We start from the raw sequence: 16,517 nt of genomic DNA, 5'->3' as shown, positions 1-16,517 counted from the left end.
GCCTCTGCCTACAGACCAAAAGTATTTACACGTCATATAACAATTTGTAATTAGATTTTGAGCATTATAATGCAAATAGTGTAGTACTGCGCAAGGAACATTCGCTTTTGTAACACTCATTCACTACAGCAATGTTCAATTAGGTATAGAGTTCAATTATTACCAACTCTACTATAACGCCTCGTATTATAGGTGTTTTAGGAACGTTACAAAAAGTAAATAAAAAGATTTTGATAAGTCATTAGGTATGTATTTTAATTTTTACAAGCACCACTACAAAGTGCGTAATGTAATTAATGTTCAGTGACATACCTACTAACCGATCTGAGCTGATACATTACAAGCGAAAACCCTGATCAGTCTTAATGCACCTTAATAAATTTTTTATAAACTCATAACTAGCTCATAACTCCAAGCATTTTTACATTGAATTTAATAATTATTTAGACCGGTTGTGACCGACGGTGCATAATCCGTACTTTTGTTTGCAACTTTTTTACGTCTCAGCTACTCTAAACAGTTTCAACGGGCACAAAGACAGCCTAGACAGATAGAAAGCTTTTTAATAGAAGACAAAGGGTTCATACGGAATTTTAAAAAAAGCGGGCTAATATTATCATAATTTTTTTTTGATGCGAAGCTTTCGCAAGTTTTTGTTTTATTCGTTTTGAATAGGTAGGATTCAAAGCCTCAATAGCTCAACGGTTATAGGAGCGGACTGAAATCCGAAAGGTCGGCGGTTCAAACCCCACCCGTTGCACTATTGTCGTACCCACTCCTAGCACAAGCTTACCGCTTAGTTTGAGGGGAAAGGGGAATATTAGTCATGATTCAAATGGCTAATATTCTTTTTTTTTTTTTAAGTGAATCGCGTTACTCGACGTTGCGTCAATAGTCTATACTCTATAAGTCTATACACTTTCGTCCACATCCATACGTTTTAGCTCCATACGAATAAGTAATTAATTCTTCATACGAATTTGCTCATAGTCAAGATACGCAAAGATAAATACATTACATTAGTTACATTACATAAAATAAATTACATTAGTGAATACTGTAGGGATGTGATTTGATAATCGTAAAGCCGCCTTACCCCAGATTTATCACACTAATATTATAAAGGCGAAAGTTTGTGTGTATGTGTGTGTGTGTGTATGTATGTTTGTTACTCCTTGACGCAAAAACTACTAGACGGATTTGGCTGAAATTTGGAATGGAGATAGATAATATCCTGGATTAACACATAGGCTACTTTTTATCACGGGCGAAGTCGCGGGCATCGGCGAGAAAGAAATAACTAATTATAATCATATTGTATTACTTATCTGATTATATATATAGCAGGATACTTGTTGACTAGGCACATGTTTTAGATGTTAGTGTAAACGCAGTGTTGCAAAACTACAGATCGTATCTCTCGACTCTCGATACTTAGCTCCCAATACATTTTAGGCAAGGGGTCAACAGCGTGTCAAATGTCCCGAACACCACGTATGAATACGAAATGTAATAGAACTAATGCATTCCGCTGTTGGGGCTGATCACAGAATTCTCAATAAGAAATTGTATTTATTACCGAGGCATGCCATACCATCCTGTGTGCCTAGTGGGAGATTTTTAATCTATTCGATCGCGTAAAAGTTAACTGCGTTTTGTATGGAATTGAAACAGCGCCATCTTCTTGTCACTAGATGGCGCTGTTTCAATTCCATACAAAACGCAGTTAACTTTTACGCGATCGAATAGGTAAAAAATCTTCCACTAGGCACACTGCATTGTGGGGATTTTTTTGACAACGTAGCTGTATGAAAAAAAGATTTCGACGAATTGAGAACCTCCTCCTTTTTTGAAGTCGGTTAAAATAATTCGAAAGCACAAAGGCACCCAAAGCGACGTGAATTAAAATCTGTCTGTTTTTGCAATAACCCACAATGAAGGGTCACTGTTTATGACGCGACGAAAATTTTACTGATTCTGAGTGCAATTAAATTTTATAGTACTTTTTCATAATCACAAGTTTTCCTTACTAATGCAAAAAAAAGCATACACAAACCTAATTAAATTTAGAACTGTCAAACCTGGTGACTTTAGGTGCCAGTTGTGAGTGTTGTTTGAAGGAGAGGGCGCTAAAAATTAGAGCTTTTAAATTTAAAATTCATTTTCCGTCCTTTTTTAGCAAAATTAAAAAGAAAAAGATGCAGATACTCTAAAATTTTAGAGAAAAACATCAGAATCGACGCCAATCTCACTTTTGTTTAAACTTCTATACTTATTCAGTAATTTCTGCTCCCAGTTTAGGAAAGGGATCAACAATGTGTCAAATGTCCCGGGCATCACATATGAATACGAAATGTAATCTAACTAATGCATTCAGATATTGAGATGCTAGGGGTCTGCGAAATAAATATGTAGTGCCCTTTTTGTAATCGGCTATTGAATAAGCGATATTGAGTGCCGAAACTACCTTCCAAAGATGATCGTTTACTATGTGACGAACCGCAAGGAAAACATTTTTCAGGGGGGCCGGAGATATGACGTCTAAGAGGAAAAATTAAATACGTTGTATCAGGGGTTATCCAACCTTTCTTAGCGGATAAACGATTTTTGAAAATTCAATGCCTAAAGGGGTAAAACAGGGGTTTGAAATTTGTATAGTCCACGAGGACGAAGTCGCAGGCATAAGCTCACTCAGGGGCGCCGACTCCGTGGGTGCTCGGGTGCTCCAGCACCCACGAGAGGCAAATAGTGGGTGCTGAGCACCCACGACTATCTAAAATAATTCTACTAGGTACGGCGCGGTAGTACAAAGTTCACCCAGGTCAGCTAGTACTGATATAAATAACAAAAATATAAGTAGTTAGGTAGGTATGTCATTAAAATGGCTGGAGCACCCACGGGAACTTTAAAAACCCGGCGCCCCTGAGCTCACTAGCTTATGCCTGCGACTTATACACTTTATTATAATATGGATAATACATCAAATTTACCTTAAACGAATATATCTTACTTCCTCAAAATTTTCCATGACAAAATGGAGAAACCATTACCGAGCGTTTCGCGTTGATGTGAAAATGACTTACCTCAGCTAAACCTTTATAACTTGAGTAAAAGGCTTTTATCTCAAATTACAATCCAAGTATAATATAAACACTCGATATAGGTAAAAAGAAAAATGTCTCTATTACGAGTAGGTAAGACTATATATTTCAATTGAAAAGACTGTCAGCTAATTATTTCGTAATTCGTAGATTTAATTATCTTTACTGCTTGTATTTTTATTTTATTTTGCTTTATTTTTACAATAACCCAACAAATAATAATAAATTAATGTGAAAGTGTGTTTGTTTGTGGTTTGTGTTTTATTTCTGCCGTAACGGAGTAACGGATCGATCTGATTTTTGCATGGATAGTATAATAGTTATACCTACCTGGAGAGTGACATAGGCTCTTTCTTTATTTTGAGAAATTAAAGAAATCCCACAAAATTTATAAAAACCAAAATTTTGCAGATGAAATCGCGGGCATTATCTAAAAAAGTAAGAGAAATTTTGAATTTAAGTACAAGTTTGTAATTAAGTTTCATTCGCGGTGTACTTCGTAGTTTAAACGAATAATTTGTACAAAAAGAGCTCACAAAGTTAAACCACTTTAACAAACTTTGTATAGTTTGTTAACCTAAGAAAAATTATACACAGATCGCTTGTACTGCTAATGAAACTTTAACAAGAGTACCGTGTTCCGCCCCTGTAGAAGACATTTTCAATTTATAAAAGACCAAAGTTTATTCTTGCGGTGTCTAAGTAAAATTGTATTGTCACGATCGTTTAGTTCCGGTCCTGGCGCCTGCTTTCGTAAACCCCTAACACAGTCAGCGTGAAAACATTTTCTCGAGACTTTTTATTGACACGACTTTTTCGTTTACAGTGCCACCAACTTATCTGTTTAGGTGGGCAAAATTGGAACTAGAGCTGGGTCAGCAACCATTTCAAAATCCAATGGGCGTCCTTTACCTTGTGAGCTTCTGCAGTCACCCGCACCAGCGCAACTTGCTTTGAAGAGGATGACGACGAGAACGACGCAAGCAACTGGACTTGACAATACCCCTGTGCGCGATGGCGAGCCCATCGCTCATACTACGGGGGCCCAGGATTCAACACACAATCCAAACCTCGAGGCCCCGAGCCAAGAAGACAGCCCTTAACCGACAACGGCTTAAAGAACGTTACCGGGGTAGTGTTCTTCCCCGCGCCACACCCGGCCAAGGAGGCCACGCCTCGAGGCCCGTACCCCCGTCTTGACCTAGGTCCTAGGTCAAACGGAGAAGACCCCGCTGCTGCTATTTCAAAATCCACGTGGATAAAGTCCCGGATATCAGCCAGTGTTGCTATAAGGTCGAGGATCCGCCTGAGCGGATGTCGCTGGCTGGGTCGCGGTTGATTGCTTCGGTGTTCCCGTGACCCAGTCGCTAGGCGACGCGCAAGAGCACCGCCCGCTGGGGTTTAGTGGATATTCCGGTCGCCTCTCGGCTGGTGAGTCCCACATACCCTCCCTCTACGGCTGACTGGCGAGAGTTGGCTGGCTAGCTTCCCGTGCGGGGATGCGTAAAAGCATTTTCCAGCAAATTAAAAAAAAAACGCGTAGGACGCCCACAGGCGTTGTTAAATATAATTATTGTATCAGGATAAACTTTTGGTAGTAACTCATGCATATAAATAGTACCTAATTACTAAGCGAAAACTTTTAATCTGTTCGCATTTAGAAATTCATATGAACCATGAGATTAACTACACGTTTGGGAGTGAAAGTTATTTTATAGCGTCATTTAATTATAACTTTTGGGTAATTTTAATTTTAGGTGTCAAGTAGATTAATATTATATCTACCTTATGTTATATTTTGTCTATAATGTAACGTAAAACCTACAAAAATATAGACGAAATTACCGATTTTTGCTTTTTTCGGTTCGCTTTTCGCTTTTTTATTCGCTTTTTTATTTTTAAGCAATAATTTTGGAAACAACTGAGATAGAACAGGCCCAGAGTGAACTAACAACTAGTCAAAGAAATCTAACAAGGAAGAATGTAATGGTAAATAGGTACCTACCACATCCACATTTTATCTACAAATTTTAATACCTATCTAAAGGGCCAGTACTTATTGACTCAATAAGCTCGGCCAATGCACTTGGCGAACGAGTACACAGTCACCTTACTCAAATTTTCAGAAAAATATATCAGATCTTGGCGCAATTTGCATGAAGCATTCATAAATTGAGTGGCACTCTACGAACGCATTTGGCCAATGTATATTTGAAAACCTAAACGACCATTATTCAGATAAATTCAAAGCAACTTCTCTATATTTACCGTATATTCATGCGGTTCTTGGAAATTACTTAGTGCGGTACCGCCTCTTTGAAGTAAGGAAAATTTTTTGCCGATCGGGATATTTTCTACTTTCAAAATGGCGAGGTATAAATTGTAAGAAATGCGATATGTACCTATGTAATGATATTTTGTTTCAAATATTATTTTTCTTAGCTATTATATTTGAATAGCTTTTGATGCGTTGTGGTTTACAGTAGGGCTAGTTACCAACAAAGTAGTACTTACTATCAAGTGATTGATGTCACATAGAGTCCAACGTACCAACATAGTACGAATTTTAAACTATATATCATCACTTATCTATCAAGTAAAATCGTAACCAAGTATAGTTTTTCTATATAAAAAAATGTCTATATATATATATATGTCTAATGTTCTATATAAAAAAATGACTGTTATTTTGTGATAATGGCGGTGTAACTAATCCATTAACCCAATGGCCAACACGTTGGCCCAATGTGTACAAGGGTTTCTTCATCGGCCGTCTTGAGCACTGGCGCTTTGAGTTGAATAGACAAATCAAATACGACTACATTAGAAGCACTCGCTAAAAGAAATTCGAATAATATAGTGGATACGTCACTGAGATTAAGACCATAGAGATGCAAATTATATCAGGCTTCAATACAAAGATGTAAAATAAAGGCACAACGCATAACTGATTTAGTGGAGACTGCGATAGTGGAGCAGTGCGGAAGAGGAGTCATTACGTGACACGATAGCTCAGTGCTACAATTCGTTAACTTGTGACAACTGTCATCTTTTTGACAACTCTATAAAAATAATCCAAATCTGTTTCCGGAATGTCAAAATCGGTTAAACAGATAAGCCATGAAAAGATAGCAGACAGACAGATAGGCACACATTTTTGCATTTATAATATTAGTAGGGATACTGTAAATTGAATGAAAAAACTGGCCAAATGTGAGTCGGACTCGCACGCGAAGGGTTCCGTCAAAAACAGAGACTCTTTTTTTGTGATGTAACCACAAATTCAGGTTTTCGGATTTTCTCCTTTACTGACGCTGCATGACATTGACAAATTTTATGGTCTTAGATCAACGGGTTTTAATTCCCTTGACGGGTCAGTCTTCCAGATACGACAAACATATTATAGACAGCCATACAACGTGGTGATCCTGTAAGGGTTCCTTTTTTATCTCGAGATACGGAACCCTAAAAATCATGATAGCAGTCCATAAACAATCACTGTGACAGATTTCCTTCATATCTCATATCATAAAGTGTTGCGAAACTTGAGAGAAAGCATTGTCGTACCAATTATTGTTCTCTAGCTGCAAGTTTCTTGTCACTTGACAAAGCGAAGACGTTTAGCGGGACATCACCACCTCTAGTAAATGGTACCTCTCTGGGATACGGGAGAAAACAAGTTGAATAAATCTCGTGTAAGCGGTACAAAGTTTTCTATTTATAGCGTTTATTATTCCTGATTCTATTAACAGGGCTCTCTCCGTCACTCGCTTCATACAATCGTAGTTCCAATTTCATTTGAATAATAAGCCACCAAAGTCCATGAAATTTTAGAAACTAATATCTAATTTTTCTAAAAATATGTAGTTTTAAAATTACAGGGGCTCAAAGATATGTATGTAAATTTTTAAGACCGCGTAACTTTGAAACCGAATATTTTAACAGAAATCTGGAAAACCACAGACATTGATATTAGTTTCTAGAATATGTCTGCAAAATTTTATGGACTTTGGTTGCTTAATATTCAAATGAAATTGGAACTACGTTTGTATGAAGCGAGTGACGGAGAGACCCCTCTTAAGCATTGTTCGCGATTCGTTTGTGTTTGATTCCTTGGTTCTTTATTGTTATTGACTCCATTATTCTTTTAACTAATAAAGTTTATGATTTAATTGAGAGATCAGGCCAATAAGTGGTGACAAAACGAATCAATCGATGCGCCGCTGGTTGCAAGTTAGCTCTCTCATTTTTATTCAGCTCAGTAACTGGGTGATCAAAGTTTAGACTTTTCAAGATTCTTTGATAAATAAGCTTATTGGATTAAGCGCCGCGAGGGCCTGATCCTCGTTATTTTATGAAAGCTGAAAGTTTATCTGCGTATTGTCCCCAACTCAGGAAAGAACTATCAGCAACTATGAAGTTGGTATCATGGTGGTTTTAGGAGGTAACTGGTAAAAAAGGTGTACAAAATCTTAAGTCAAAATATATACTGTGATTATTATATATTTTCTTTGGAATAGTACTAGTCAGTAATAGTCATAGTATCGTAACAACCACCAGCCAGACACCGAAACTTTTAAACGTAGGTCCTTATAAAAAATGAGGACATTTTAGTACACTAAAAATATTGTTTAGTTTTATTTATCCAATTTAACCCAACGTCGTTTTTATATTATTCTCTAAACGAAATTATTGATCATCATCAATGATTCCCAATACCAATTTGATGGATGAGATTAATTTATACTGATCTTACAACTCTATTTTTAACCCCCGACCCAAAAAGAGGGGTGTTATAAGTTTGACGTGTGTATCTGTGTACTGTGTATCTGTCTGTGGCATCGTAGCTCCTAAACTAATGAACCGATTTTAATTTAGTTTTTTTTTGTTTGAATCTTGGCTTTGAGGCTTGATCGAGAGTGTTTTTAGCTATAATCCAAGAAAATCGGTCAAGCCGTTTGAAAGTTATCAGCTCATTTCTAGTTACAGTAACCTTCACCTGTCGGGGGTGTTATAAATTTTGAATTTACACTTGTTAAGTAATAAGTTGGTATACTCGGTTGCTGGTTTATTTAATATTCAGAGCTATTAGGATTACTTGATATGTTAAAGCGTGGATAACACAGTGTAGCGAAGAGCCCTCGTTAAAAGGATGCTATCTCGGAAATTACATTTTTAGGGAGAGAGTCATCTCAGTGATGAAGTCTGATTTCCCGGCGGGCTAGCCGCGGTCGGCTGCATGTAAAATGTACGAACTTTTGAAAACATCCGCAGTTGCTACCACACGAACAGGTTATTAAATTGTTTGAGGTTTTTAAGATCAGTGTAGGGAATACCTTATTGACACTTTGGCCCATGATGGATTATTATTAGGACAGTAACTGTCCTACTGTTGGACACTAAAGTGCTGTACTGGCACAATGTTCAAAAATGTTTTGGGAATTTTATCAAAAAAAGATGCATCATGACTTGAATATTTGATTATATACGTGATTTGAGTATATACGTTATTAATACGTGATCCGTAAAAAGCGGGTATAGCCCTGTAGTTAAAACGCCGACCTTCTAGTTGGGAGGTCCAGGGTTCGACTCCGGGCACGCATCTCTGACTTTTCACGGTTACGTGTATTTTACTATCACAGTCATCAATTATCATTTGCTTTGACGATGAATATTGCGAGGAAAACTGCTTGCCTGTGAGTTCTACATAATGTTTTCAATTTTAAACTCTCATAGAGATAGTATCCCGGGGAAGGACGTAGACTATTTTTGGTCCTGGAGAATCAAAGAGTTTCCTCGAGATTTTTAAAAACCTAAATCTACATGGACAAACTCTTGAGCATCATATATTTGCTACAGGGATAGCTTGCATCCCATATACATACGGATAAAGGCTACTTTTATCCTGGAAAATTGGAAAGTTCCCTTGGGATTAAAACCTAAATCCACGCGAACGCAGTCGTGGCTATTATCATCTAGTATTAATATTTCTTTGAAATAAAATTGCTTACAAATTATGAATAAATCCGACACATCCCACCACATTTACGTAAAGCTTTTAAATATAAAATGGGTATGTAAATTTAAAAGCCCGTATTAAATTTAAAAGGCTCTGAATAAAAATAAGCATTCGTGTGTTAGGTACGAGCCTAATTCACCCGCAGACCACGATTATTACACCCTTGCATTATTTTACCGCTGTGTAAAGGACCGAGCGTGGATGAAGGGGTTGAAATGAATATAAAAATGCGATATAAAAGTTTAGATTTTTTATTCTTATCCGACTATGGCAAAGAGAAAAGGAAGGGAAGATTTTGTGTGTTCCTTGGCCAATTTTAATGAATGAGGTGTCAATTGATTTGTTGTAAAGGTAAGGGTGACATAGGCTACATTTTGTATGAAAAAAATTACCTAAAACGGATGTTACATCAAAAAAAGTGGCGATCTCCAAAAATGTTTTTTTGCTATTGTATCGAGTATGAAAGAGGAGAAATTTCTGAGTTCATATATATAAATTTACTAGAACATTACAATAAATCAAGCGACAAAAAAATAATTTCACTATAATATTTCAGCGTTTAATAAGACGATCGCAGTCGGGTTTTAGTTTTTAACTTTATCTTGTTCAAATAAAAATATGTACATCCTATAACTACTATACTAATACTTATTTCAAATGCGAAAGTGTGCCTGTATGTTGATTCACGGTCTAATTTTGACTTTTGGTAGAGAGATTGCTTGCGTCCCGTAAATGGATATAGGCTACTTTTTATCTCATCTGAAAATCAAATAGTTTCTATGGGATTTATAAAATTTTAAACCTTAATAGTATCGCTATTGCTATCATATTTTGAAACGAATTTATTGTATTCGAGAGCAAAACAGATATAATTTTGACATGAAAATTATTTACTAGTTCTATTACATTGATTTTATTCAAAAGATCCTAGACTGGTTCAAAATAATACCCACGAGTTTACAGGCGAAATCTAGTTTTTGTAGCACTTTCGTAGACAAGGGTACATCTACGTAAGTGCTACAGTGTTGCTACGAGTGAGCTACATTATTCGTAAAGCCTATTCTAAAACGTGATGTCGGTGTGATTTGGAGGCTCAAATGAGAATCAGTCACTGAACGGTATAGCTGACAAAACAAGGGTTTATTGAACCGAGAATAATGTTCACAAGGATCAATTGTATAGAAACACTTATCACATCGAAAATCGACAAGAGTATGATTTTAATAGGTTTGAATTTTTTTATTTGTTTATTGTATATCGGGGGAATATTGTATTTTACTTTATTGTTGAATGTAATTTTTCTCTTTCCTAAATCGAAGTTTGAATTAAATGTAAATAACGCACTACGCTCACTTACTTGAATATAAATAAACCTTTTTCATCTTCTTCTTGATAATATATCGTCTTCTTACGAAAGTTGGCAAGTATTATGGCGATTTCATCGTCTGAAACAAGGGCGCAAGTTTTTGAGCCATAATATTCTTGTGTGGTTAAGCCACCTCTTGTCTGTTACTTTTCTTTTTTTTCTCTCTCGTCTGGCTTTACGAAGATAAGCCAATGGCAAGTTTGTAGTTATTTACAAGCTATTGAAACTATATAAGTATGGACCTCGTTTGAGCCGGCGCCCACCGAAACGCGCGGTACCCCTTAAGAGCGCTTGCCAGTCAGTTCCACCACCAAAAACACCAGTAAATCACAAAACCCGGCCACTTTCAACACAAAAAACATGCAAAAAACACTCCAAAAAGGCAGAGCACGCGCGCCAGCAAACACCAACACAGACGAAGTCTCACTTTTCTTTGCATGATAACTTTAAGGATTTCATACTTTTTGGTGTTACGCATCATCATCTTCATTCACATCAACCCATCATTGGCACTAGCTAAAGCTATATTACTGGCTTTAGCTGTAGGATGGTACCTAGCCACGGCTGTAACCACTCACCAGACCAAAAGTTGATAAAGATTTTTTTTACTTTTTAATCGGTAGCGGGATAACATCTTATTGTGACCTCACAATGACATATCCTTATGAATTCCCGCCATCCTAACTTCGCAAACAATTCAATATTAATATTCAATTTATAAACGAACGCTAGACGCGGCATAAAATTCATAAAATACCACTTAACGACTTCACGCATTTAGATTAAAATAAAACAATACTAATTGCTTTTGCTTTTGCGGCTCGAAAAGAGAATTAACGAATTATGTTGATAGCAAACTTTGTAACGATACAAACTTGGACCAGTTTGAATTTGTAATTACTTACTTACCTACATTATGTTTAGTAGGCAACAACAGCAAATTAAAGAGATCATTTAAAATTTTCTGTATTATTCTAATCTTTATAAGTACAACAGTTAACGTTATGTAGATAGTACCAATATTAAAACTGGTTAAAGTACCTACTTGCATACACCAGAAATAAAATTATACATTAGGTACTATATTTTATTTAACGATGCCGTGTACAAAGTAGCTTCTTCTTTTTTCGAGGTGCATTTGCCGTTAAGTAACGAAAAAAAGCAACGAAAGAAATCTAGTGATTAAGACGGTGGCCTTCGGAGTTAAGTGCGTTTCATAAGCAATTTGGTATCACTTGCTTTGTTTGCTTGCACTGTAGTGAGCTCATGATGATCATGATGATGAAGCGCTTCTGGCTTCAGGCTCCTTATAAGTATACGAAATGATCGTATCCCCAAAATATCGGGCAAATTTAATCATAATACTTATGTATTATCATCTCACTAACTATTATAAAGGCAAAAATTTGTGTGTGTGTGTGTGTATGTTTGTTGCTCTTTCACGCAAAAACTACTGAATCTAGCTGATATTTTGTGTAGAGATAGATTATGCATTGGGTTTCTTAAACACATATGCACTCGGATAAGTCGCAGGAATCATCTAGTCGTAGGAACCTATATATTTTCTTATTAATTATTCTACGGACTCGGGGAATAAATCAATCAATCTTTCTCGAATGCACAAAAGACCTTTCATCCATCACCATAGCTTAGAACATAAATAAGTAAAGGAAAAAGTGAAAATCACGCGATCACAATTACGCGTCAGGCTTAATCAGATCCATAATAACGAGATTTAGAGGTTCAGAACGATTTTGTGTGAATAACTAGTAGCATTCATTCATTCATTCACAGTATAAGGAGAGACACGGTACTCCGATGCCTGTGACCTCGTCGTAAATGACGACCACAAAGACTCCGTCATGACTCCAGGGTCACTCTCAGGTGAGGTCCAGAATTATTGGGGCCGTCTCTTTCCGCACGATTGCTCGAGCTTCTAGGCTTCGTCGAACCTCTGGTAACAAAATAAAGTTGAAAACAAAAACCCGACTACGGTTAATAAACGCTAAAATATCATCCTTAGTTGTTTTTCTGTCGCTTGGTATATTTTAATGCTGTAGTACACTTATATTCATGAACTCCAAATTTGACATTTCTTCTCTTTCATTTGACATGCGACTCGATACAATAGAAAAAAAAATTTGGAGACCCGCACTTATTTTGATGTAACCATCCATTAGGTCAATTTTTTTCGTATAAAATATAGCCTATGTCACCCGGACCTTTATAACGTGTCAATTGACGACCCATTTATAAAATCGGCCCAGTAGTTTAGGCACTACGGTGGAACACACAGAATCTAGATACAAACATACATACATAGATTGCTAAAATCAAAATCCTTTCTTTTGGCTTTGCCGTAGTCGGGAAATAACATATTACTATATAGGCATCTTCTAGGCAAGCGCCCCATTTTAGGCTGAATCATCACTACAATCAATGCCATAATCAAGTTTGATTGCTATCAAGCGCTAGTCTAAAAAAAAAATAGTGAGTTTTTGGCTTCTTGGCAGATTATAACTAATTCAGCTTGTGCAGTAAAGTAACGCTTGCTTCTATCCAACAGTTTCATCCATAAAGAGACTCAAACAGGAAGCCAAAACAATCCCCCTTATTTTGATCACAAAACTTCTTCGAGTTAATTTTGAAATAATGTCAAAGCGTAGCAAACAAATCGCCTCGTCCTTTCACAAACAAATATTACAATATCCTTGGAATTATTCTCCGCGTATTTGTCTGTATCGAATCGACAAAGTTTCTTTAGACTCAAAGCACATAGGAGTAGATCTGAAGCTAAGGAGTACTAGCGGGGAGTTTGTTTCTCGTAAATGTTGTAATTTATCATAACAAGATAGCCCTTAACTGCAATCTCACCTGGTGGCTACCATGATGCAGCCATAAGTGGACTAATTTAGAAGAGACAAATGACAGTGTAAATTAAATCCATCCCTTAATGGAGTTAAACTCAATTTATTTTAAAATCACACTAATATTATAAAGGCGAAAGTTTGTGTATATGTGTGTGTATGTGTGTGTGTTTGTTACTCCTTCACGCTAAAACTACTGGACGGATTTGACTGAAATTTGGAATGGAGCTACTTTTTATCCCGGAAAATCCAAGAGTTCTTACGGGATTTCGAAAAACTTAAATCCACGCGGGCGAAGCCGCGGGCATCCACTAGTTTCTTATAAAAGACGCGCTCCGCGCTTCGACTCTAATGCCAATATGCCTTGAACATTATATTATTTATCGACCTATAATTCCAAGCATTCCGAGTTTTAATATCTTTCCCAAGGCTATCCCAGTTTGAAGGAGTGAATAGGGGAAAAATTCGAAGGCTGCTAAGGCTAAGGCGTAGTATTCTTAGTAGTCTATTCTGTGTTTTATGAATAGACGAAATCTTTTTGATTGTAGGATGGTAACTAGCCAGCCTCAAGCCTCAGCCTACAAGATTAAGAATTAGTACCTGATAAAAATACCAATGAATAAAAATAATATACCTAGGTGTTTAATTACTCTTACTATTTTTATCTGTGGGTGACTTAGGTAGGTATATTAATAGAAAACAGTCTTATGAACTCCTACAGGCTAACAGATAAGTCTAAGAATTACCTGATAAAAATATCGATGAATAAAATATAGATGTTTGTTTTCTTACTACTTTGTTCTGTGGGCGTACCTAGGTATAAAAAGAAAATGGTTTTAAGAACTCCTAGGTATGACAAACCATTAGGTATCAATTAGTATGGATGGGAAAAAGACGGGGAAACGGTCGCCCCTTTCCCGCCCACAATAAATGAAAGATTTACTTAACGTTAACTTTAAAAGGAACTAGAGTTCCAGAAGAGAAATAGATAAGATTGACGATCTTTAAAAAATTGCTTTATCGATTAGTTATATTTAACTGAATGATTACATATTTTATAAATTACCTACTTATCTACTATTGTACTGGGGCTAATCCGGTGTGGGATAGCGCGAGTGACATGCGGGTGTGCAGGGTGTCCCTCCCGCCTCATACCCTGATTGTTATCTCGATCTGTCGCATACTTAATACTCACCTAAAGAAAAAACTGGAAATCCAATCCAGGCCTATACAATTTCGTATCAAAAGCAATATGATTTTCGGTTTATCCAGTTAGAGAAGTAAAAGTTATTATTCGTATGACTTCTAGGTCTCGTAGGTGTTGTAAACCTACCGCCATAATCACGTTCTTCGTCGTAAAGCGTTTAACATCATCATCAACACTCTGTCGCCGGCTCACTACTGAACACGGGTCTCCTCTCAGAATGAGGAGGGATTAGGCCATAGTCCGCCACGCTGACCAAGTGCGGATTTGCAGACTTCACACACCTTTAAGAACTTTAATATGGAGAACTCTCCAGAACGCAGGTTTCAATACGCACCTAACTCCAAAAAGTTACGAGTCGTAATTTATGCACTAAAGAAAAAAATGGAAATCCAAACCATTAACAACACCTACCAAAAGCAATATGATTTTCGGATAATCCAGTTGGTAGCGGGAGAAGTAAAAGTTATTATTCGTATCACTTCCAGGTCCCGTAGGTGTTGTTAACCTACCGCCATAATCACGTTCTTCGTCGTAAACCGTTTATCGTGAGCCACAAATTATATTATACAGGATCGTTGCCGCAAATTGGATAACAAAACAGGTAAGTAGGTATTCTAGAATTGTATAAGCAAGAACGCTGATAGCCTAGGTTAAGACATCCTATCCGGGAGATTAGGGGTCCAATCACCTCTAACTTTCTGGAGATGTGCGATTTAAGCAATTAAACCTTACCTTACCTTATCACCTTACTTTAACAGTGAAGATTTGTAAGGAAACTGAATGCCTGAGAGTTCTGTATAATATTTTCAAAGGTGTGTGAAGTCTGCCAATTTGCACTGGGCCAGTATAGCGGATTATGGCCTAAGCCCTTTTTATTCTGAAAGGAAACCGATGATCAGCAACAACTGGTATTAGGTTGATGATGACAAACAAGAGTAAAAGAAGACAACCAGAGAACAACAACAATAGTGAAAGAAGGTAGAATTATTGATAAAATTATCACCAAGTTCAACAGTCGATTATCATTCTTAAGGAGCATCAATACCTGCGGGTTGATCGGCTCATGAGTCACTCAGTTTGCAGGTGTGTACGTGGATCAAGTTGAAATTGCCGCTCGGTTAGAGCTGCGCGGAATGACACGTTCAACTTTATCTATGTTTACCTCCACTAATATCCACACCTGCAAGTGGCTCAGCTCCCAGGTGTGAATCCTGCTTTACATTTCGACCCATTTTGCTGTCACTTATTTATCTATTTACCCAGCTGTTCATACAGCTTGAGTCAATTAATTACACGCGGATGCTAGGGGAGAGGGAAACAGAAGTAGTTTATTGGGTCAAGTAGGTTACTTCAACATTAGTAGTACAAGTGAGAGCGTTAATATTAATCACCAACCTCATACAACAGGTGTTAAAACGTGCGCTGATTCCTAGAGATTCTAATCCCACCGGTTCAGCAATTTTTGATGAGTTTATCGCCGGCTTAGTACTGAAAACTCCCAGAATAAGAAAGGCTTAAGATATATTACATCACGTTGACCAAGTATGGTTTGGTAGGAAACCTGCAAGCCTCAGAATTTTTCATAACGATCCCAAAGGTGTGTGGAGTCTGCCAATTTGCACTTCACCAGCGCAGCGGACCTTGTCCCTTCTCATTTTGAGAGGAGACCGGCCGTGCAGGTAATGATGGCTTGATCACGATGATAATGGATACAGACCAATTGTAAAATCGCAAAATAGGATTACATCCATATGAAAACAATACCGAAACAGGAAAGACCGAGTGCTGGGAAATTATTGTCGTTGGTGATAAGGGAATCCATCGACGCCTATAAATATAGCCGCGGGCACTTTAAGGGAAGGGGGGGGGGGGGGGGGAGTGTGGTCCAGGGTTCGATCCCGGGTACTTACCTCTAATTTTTTGCCTGCATTCCTGAAAATTCTTCGTAATTTTCTGA

This window comes from Maniola jurtina, chromosome 14, assembly GCF_905333055.1.
Source record: "Maniola jurtina chromosome 14, ilManJurt1.1, whole genome shotgun sequence".
Lineage (NCBI taxonomy): Eukaryota > Metazoa > Arthropoda > Insecta > Lepidoptera > Nymphalidae > Maniola > Maniola jurtina.
Note: the sequence above shows the minus strand (reverse complement) of the source record.